The sequence below is a fragment of the Phodopus roborovskii genome, unplaced genomic scaffold (genome assembly GCF_943737965.1).
Source record: "Phodopus roborovskii unplaced genomic scaffold, PHOROB, whole genome shotgun sequence".
Lineage (NCBI taxonomy): Eukaryota > Metazoa > Chordata > Mammalia > Rodentia > Cricetidae > Phodopus > Phodopus roborovskii.
This window is the reverse complement of record NW_026126514.1, coordinates 12,354,302-12,362,405: the sequence shown is the minus strand read 5'-3', so window position 1 is coordinate 12,362,405 and position 8,104 is coordinate 12,354,302.

The following is an 8,104-nucleotide window of genomic DNA, read 5'->3' as shown; positions in this document are numbered from 1 at the left end:
ATACGTGTTTTTTTTTTTATTGGCATAACTCTGTAACACAACTTGAAATTGGTGGTATTAGGACATCTAGGAGTCCTTCATTGTTTAAAATTGTTTTAGGTGTTCTGAGATTTTTGATTTTTCCATATGAAATTGAGATTTTTCCTGTCAGAATCTATAAAGAATACTGTTGGAATTTTGATGGAAAATGTGTTGATTCTGTAGGTTGCTTTTAATAAGAAGGTCATTTTTACTATCTTTCCATATTCTGATACCTTCTTCAATTTATTCTATCAATGATTTGTGGTTTGTTTTGTTTTTAAAGACATTTTTTTCTCTGTATTGCTTTGGAACCTGTCCTAAAACTAGCTCTGTAGACCAGGCTGGCCTCAAACTCACAAAGGTCTGCCTGCTACTGACTCCCAAGTGCTGGGATTAAAGTCATGTACTACCAATGCCCTAATCAAGACTTGTAGTTTTTAATATACATGTCTTTCATTTGCTAGGGTAGAACTAACTCTAATGTTTTTACACTATTAGGGACTACTGTGAACGGTTTGGTTTCACTTATTTCTTTCTCAGTACATTTCTCATTTGTATGTAGATGGGCTACAGATAATCATGTATCTAACCACTTTGATGAAAGTGTTTGTCAGTTATAGTTGTTGCCTGGTAGAATATTGAAGGCCATGTATGTATACGATGATATCATCCATAAAAATAATTTTAATATCTTCCTTCCAAATGTTATGCTATTGAACTATTTTAGTTTTCTTATTGCTCCTGCTATAACTTCAAGTATTACATTGAATAGATGTAGAGAGAGTGGACAACCTTAACTTCTTCCTGATTTCAGGAGAACTGCTTTGAGTTTTTCTCTTTTTAACTTGATATAGACTATAACAATGCTGTAAATTGCCTTTATTTTGTTTAGGTAAATTCCTTTTGGAATACTCCTCCACTACTGGTGGGAATGCAAACTTGTACAGCCACATTGGAAATCAGTATGGTGGTTCTTTAGGAATATGGGAATCAGTCTACTACAATAATCTAACAATTCCACTTTTAGGCATATACCCAAAGGTGCATGCATATTCATACAACAAGGACATGTGTTCAACTATGTTCATAGGAGCATTATTTGTAGTAGCCAGAAGATGGAAGCAACCTAGATGCCCCTCATCCGGATAATGAATAAAGAAAATGTAGTGCATTTACTCAGTGGATTACTTTTCAATGGGATAAAAACAATGGAATCTTGAAATTCACAAGCAAATGAATAGAATTGTAAGAAACCATCCTACGTGAGGTAACCCAGTCACAAATAGACAAATATGGTATGTACTCATTCATATATGGATTTTAATCATAGAGCAAAGGATTACTAGACTACAATTCACACCGCCAGAGAAGCTGGGAAACGAGGAGGACCCTAAGAGAGTCCCCCACAGAACATGGTCCCCCACAGAAGGGGAAAGGGAGGATATCTGAGCAGATTCGGAGAATTGGGGGAGGAGAGAGGGAGTTAAGAGAAAGAGGAGGGAAAAAGGGGAAGGGAGAAGAGGAGGGGAGAGGAGACATGAGGGAACAGGGAGATTGATCTGGGGAAGAATAGAGGAGAGCAAGAAGACATACAACAGTGGAGGGAACCATTATAGGTTTAAAGAGAAATCTGGTACTAGGGAAATGTTCAGAGTTCTACAAGGATGACCCCAACTTACTATCTGAGCAATAGTGGACAGGGTACCTTAAATGCCCTTCCCTGATAATGAGATTGATGACTAGATCATATGCTGTCCTAGAGCCCTCATCCAGTAGCAGATGGAAGCAGAAGCAGATACCCACAGCTAAACACTGAGCCAAAATCCTGGAATTCAGTTGCAGAGAGGAAGGAGTGATCAGCAAAGGGTTCAAGACCAGGCTAGAGAAACCCAGAGAACCAGCTAATTTGAACAAGAAGGAATTCATGAACCCCATACTGGAAACCAGCATGGGACCAACCCAGACACCTTGACTGTGGGTTTCATTTAGGAGGCCTGAGCAACTTATAGGGCCTCTGGGTGTAGATCAGTATTTATCCCTAGCATACGAATAGACTTTGTGAGAAGGATGCTCTCTCAGCCAAGGTACATCGGGGAGGGTCTGGGCCTTACTCCAAATGATATGACAAATTCTGAAGATTCCCATGGAAGACCTCACCCTCCTATGGAAGTGGATGGGGGATGGGATGAGGTGTCTGTGAGGGGCATGGGAGGAAGGGAGGGATAGAAAACTGTTATCCATATGTAAATAAATTTAAAATAAAATTGGAAAACAAAACACCCTACCAAATAGGGTGTTGAGAATTCAGGGGAGGAGGTGAAGGGGTTACTGTGGATTAACATGTAAAACAAGCCTGCTTTGAATTTAAATTAAAAAGGGAATAAAAGCCTTTTTTTTTTTTTTTTTTTTTTTTTTTTTTTTTTGTATATCCCTTTTATATCTACCCCCCATGTTTTTTTATCATGAAGGGGGCTTGGAGTTTGTCAAAGACTTTTTCTGCATCTATGCAGAAATAACTGTTTTTCTTTCAGTTTGTGTAGGTTATGGATTACATTTCCTGATTTTCATATAATGAACTATCTTGACATGTCTGGGATAAAGCCTACTTGATCTTTTTGATATTTTTTATATTTATTTTGAGAGTATTATATTGAATGATTTTGCATCTATGTTCATGATGGAAATTATTCTGAAATTCTCTCTCATTGTTAAATGTATATGTAGTTTGTCTATATGTATAACTATGACCTCATGAAGTGAATTGTGAAATGTTCTTTCTGTTTCTATTTTCTGCAATGATTTGAGGAGCATTTGCATTAACTCTTCTTTGAAAGGGTGATAGATCTCTGTGATAAAACCATATGGTCTTGGGCATTTTTTGGTTTTGAGATTTTATTGACTGTTTCTATTTCACTAGAAGCTGAAGGTCTATCTAAATTGTTTATCTTGTATTGATTTAACTTTGGTAATGGTATCTATGGAGAAAATTATTTCTTTTAAGATAAGATTTAAAAAAAAAAAAAAAACGTCTGTATGATTCTTCAGATATCCTTGGTGTCTTTTGTTGTGTTCTTTTCATTTCTGGTTTTATTAAATTTGGGTATCCTTTCTCTGCCTATTAGTTGTTTGTTTCTTTGCAGATCAAGATTTCCTGGGTCACTGGGTCTTAGGGAATAGGGAGAAAGAAGATAGTGCGCCAGTTTTAGGTGTTTTTAGGTTGAAGCTGAGCTCCTTCTTCTACTCTGCTGTTTTTCAGGTTTCTTTCTGGTCCCAAGTACTTGACAGTTGTGTTAATGATTTCCTCATTATTATATTGATAATAATCAATAAAATTGATTGCATGAATCTATAAATTTCTTTTCCTTTTATCTAGGTTCTTATATTCCTCTCTCTAATTGATCTAATGTTTTGGTGATATTTTCTTTTAGGTTATCATGAGATTTTTTTTTTTTTACATTTCAAGTTTCCAAATTAGTAAATAAATAATCTTTGTTTTATTTAATTTATTATTTTGCATGTCGATCCCAGTTCCCCCTCTCTCCTTCCCTCCCTCCCTCACTTTTACCCTCTCTGCCCTCTCACATGCACCCTAACCACCCTCCCCTCCCATTCCCCCACCCCAATTCCATATGTAGAGGAATGCCATCCAGTTGGGGTCATGTAGATCTGACAGGTCATATAAAGTAGGGACTAGGGCTTCTCTCCTGTCTCTAGGTTAAGGCAGTTATCCTTCCATGGGGGATGTGTTCGCAAGGTCCTTTTGTGCACCAGGGATACCTCCTGGCTCCACTGTCTGAGGTCCCTTAGACTCCTTAGTCCTTCTGGCTGAGACCCACATTCAGGGGGGCCTGAGTCAGTCCCATGCTGGCTTCCCAGCTATCAGTCTGGTGGCCTGTTAGCTCTTCCTTGTTCAGGTAAGCTGTTTCTATGTGTTTCTGCAGCCTGGTCTTGTCCTCTCCATCCGCATATGGGTTCTAGTGTTTATGTATGGGTGTTTGCTCCTGTTTCCAGTAAATAAATAATCTTAAGAAGATAGTTTTAATAGGAATAAAGAAGCTTTTGTCATGGATATCTCTTCTAATTTCAAATATCTCTCTTCTAATTTTCATAATGATATTCCTTTTGTGAAAGGAATCAATCACCCCTATCACACAGAGGAGATAAATCAAGCAACAGTAAAAACAACAACAAAATGAAACATAAGTTATAGTTAGAAACAAGTCTACTCCACATGAACTCAGAAAACAAAAGAAATAGCATAAAGATGAGCAAAATCATTTGATTTTAGTAAAGGGGAAGTGTCAGTAATTAAATGATATAATGTGGTTGGAATTTTAATAGACAGAGTCATCAAGATTGAAAAGAGAAAAACCATACATAAAAACACATAGAAATAATACTAAGGGAAATCAGCACAAATCCAGCTCAAGGCAAAGTAGTACAAATATACAGTTGATGTATATTCTATTGAGATAAAGAATGCTGAAAAACAGATGTGTTATCTTTTTATATCTCTAACCCCAAAGAGCACCTAACCTTAATAGCAAAATTATATCCTCCTAGGATAAATGGATAAATACTGTTCAATCCTGCATTTTCCACTAGATGAAGATACTGTTATGACTGATGCATTGAATTCCTGCAGTATGTTCTGCATATAATACTTGTGGGATTTATGAGCTGTCATTAAACTGTTCCTTCCATCTGAGACAGTTCATGATTTGGTTGGCTACATCCTTGTGAACGACACACTCTGACCATGTGGTCATGGGTATAAGCCATGCCCCCATTTGAACTGTTCTCTCAAAATGCTTCTGGGATATTTGAGATCATTTAAAGTAGTCAAAATTGATATATGTGTGTGGAATAGGGTGTTAGACAGTATGCCATAACCACGATGATACCTATTACAGCTTCTTGACTTTATTCAGATACAAATGGTACCATTCATTTCCATAGGTTACTGGGAATTTCCAAATGTCCTCTGCTTACCACCACAGAATGTTTTGCATATACTATCATGTAGATCTGTCTCTATTCTGTGTTTAGGTCATGAATATATTTATGAAACCACAAATTCACTTAACTAGGCTATTGGGAAGACAATAGTTTGCTCTCCATAAACTGGCACCAATATCCCATTGCTGAAGACAGCAACCATATGCCAGGGTCCATTCTCATCTCCAGTTCAAGTCCTGACACTGGGATGGGATATCTGCACAAGTAGAAATTCTTACCACGAGGTGAATTCCACGCAAGTAGCCTTAATAACTCACATCTTTATTTATACTTTAATATATTTTTTTATTATTGGCATCTATTTTTAAGAAATACACATTTTTAAAGAAATTCACTGTAATGATTATAACTCCCTACCCCAAATTTTCCCCTTTATGCTTCCCCAATTATACTTTTCTACATCCAACATAACCTTATTTTACACACAGAAAGCAGTATTCTTGCAGACCTAACTAAATATCAAATCAGACACATTCTGCTCTAGCTGCGCTTATATCATCTAGCAATAACTTGCTGTGGTTACAAAAGTAATAGACATGGATACAATGCTTTAAGGACAACAATATTCAAATGCAAAAATTCTTTCATTTCTGCAAGATATTCTTTTTAGAGTTCTGTTTTCTACAAGAGGGGTCCACATCACAATCTCTCTGTAAAAGACAGACCTGGATAAACCACTTTTTTCCCATCCCACTACATCATATTTCTTCCACCAATATAAGCTCTTATGTATGGAAAAGATGGATTAACTCATTGCATTTCCCCCCTTGGATCATACTAGATTCTATCATTACCTTTATATCATGGTGTACATGGAACTTACTCTCAATAGTTGGCCTTGTGTGTATTCCTGAGACTTTCCCCCTATTCTGTTTATACACACGCTCCTCTCCTTTTCACAACTGTGAAACATGGTTAATGTTCATTTATTGTTTTGTCATATGTATCCAAATGTTGTTCTATTGAGTCAGAAAAGTTCCCAGGATTAAGAGTTGTATTTAGTACTCCCAGATGTGAGATTTGAGGAGCAATAGCCTCCTGCTGAAACTTAAGGAAAAATGTTCAAGAAATAACAGAATTTTCAGGGAAAATTACAGCTATTGCAAGTATGAATGACAATGTAAAATTAAGAATCAACAATATAATAGGAAAGATAAAAGCCTGCAAGCAGCACACATGTTTTTGTAATTTACTATGTTCTCTTATGGCCTACTGGTCCTTGTCAAGTGAAATCATTGGCTGGGACTAGGCTGCATGATGTCCATCTATCATATAACTCATTTAAAATGGAGAAATCAAGCTGGTTCCTACATAGAACATTCACCCCCATGTTCTAGTGTCTATGATATAGAAAGGTACTTTGTAGGCTACCAAAATAGAAAAGTAAATGTCAACCATAAAAAAACTTTGATCTATAATCTGTCCTGCCTGCAAAATATTCTAGAGCAATGAATGGAGGCACAATCTTTGTGTGAGTAAACGACTGATGTCTAATTTAACTTGAGTTCCACTCCATGAAATGGAAGCCATACTTAACACTGCTGGAGTGACAAGGAAGGTCCCAGAGAACCAGATACCTAGGGGTTTTGGTAGCTTTATTTTTTATTAAAATACATATAGAATCAGCAGGAAAAAATATTTTCTTATTTATATAGTAATATATATTTCCTTTTCTTTCTTCCTTATTCTATGGAGAGTTTAGGTCTTTTAAATCAATTTTATAGATATTTTCAAATAATGAGGTTTGTGTATTATAAATCTTTCTCTTTTCAAATTTAATTGATTTCTACCCTACATGAATTTTTATGTTTCTGTTTGCTTTAGTATTATGTACTCCCCCCCACACACACACACTTTTGCTTGTTTGTTAACACTGAGCTTACAGTTTTGACTTCAGGTCTACTATTTTAAAAAAACATGTTAATTGCCTTATATGAACCTGAATGGATGATTCTTTAGTTTTCTTCGCTATATATCTTAAATTTTCCTGAAATTTCATCAACAATAAATAATGTAGAAATGTGCTGGTGCATCTCTAAATGATTTGAAATTTTGTAGTTCTTTTAGCTATCAAATTCTACTTTATTCTATTCCCTATCCAATTTAGTTTGTAAGAGTGCTTTGTTTAATTTATCTTCGTGTAAGTTTGTCAATCATTTTTGAAGTTGGGGATGTTGTATATCTTGGTGAAAGTTCCATCTGAGCTTGGGATGAATGTGTGATCTTATGTTGCTGAATGAAATGTCATTTACAATATAGATTAAATACAAATGGATGATGGGTCTTTGGAGTTAAACCATGCCAATAATAGCTATTATATTTTACTATCAATTCCTGAAAAATAAGTGGTAAAGTCCCTAACTAATTATGCAGCATTTGTTTTCTTGCAATTTCTGCTACCAGCCTCTGTTGTGTTATTTAGAATGATATTGTTAGATGGGTGTTTTATACCATGATTCTGTCATGAAGAGTCTTTGTAATACATGAAAAGTTAAATTATCATCTTCAGTTCATTTTTTTTTTGAAGGTAATTTATTCTGAATTCAGATAGAACTCTGGCTTGTTTTTGATTAATGTCTTTCTATCCCATTTCATTTGTAGACATTTGTTTTAACATTTTGACAGGAGCTTTTAAACATCCTGTTGAGGTTTCTTTTCAATAACCTCTTCATCATTGTGTGTCATGCATTTACGAACTTACAGGGTTTTAAATTGTTCGCTAACATAGTTGAATCAATGGAAATCCCATTTCAACTGTTTTCTTTTTGTTACACTCATAATTGTTTTGATACACAATTTTCTTATGTTCCTGCTTTCTTGAGTTTGATACAATTTTATATTAATTTCTCTTTCTTACTCTTTATATATACATTTATATATGCATTACCAATATATAAATGCATATAATTATATGTAGAAAACCTATAAATACTTAAGTACATACATGTCATATAAATACATACCTAAAACCAAATGTGTAAATTACAATATGCTAGAAATAGATAATAATTTTATATATAAAGATTGATTGATAAATAGATACAAAATATATTTAATGCAGTGA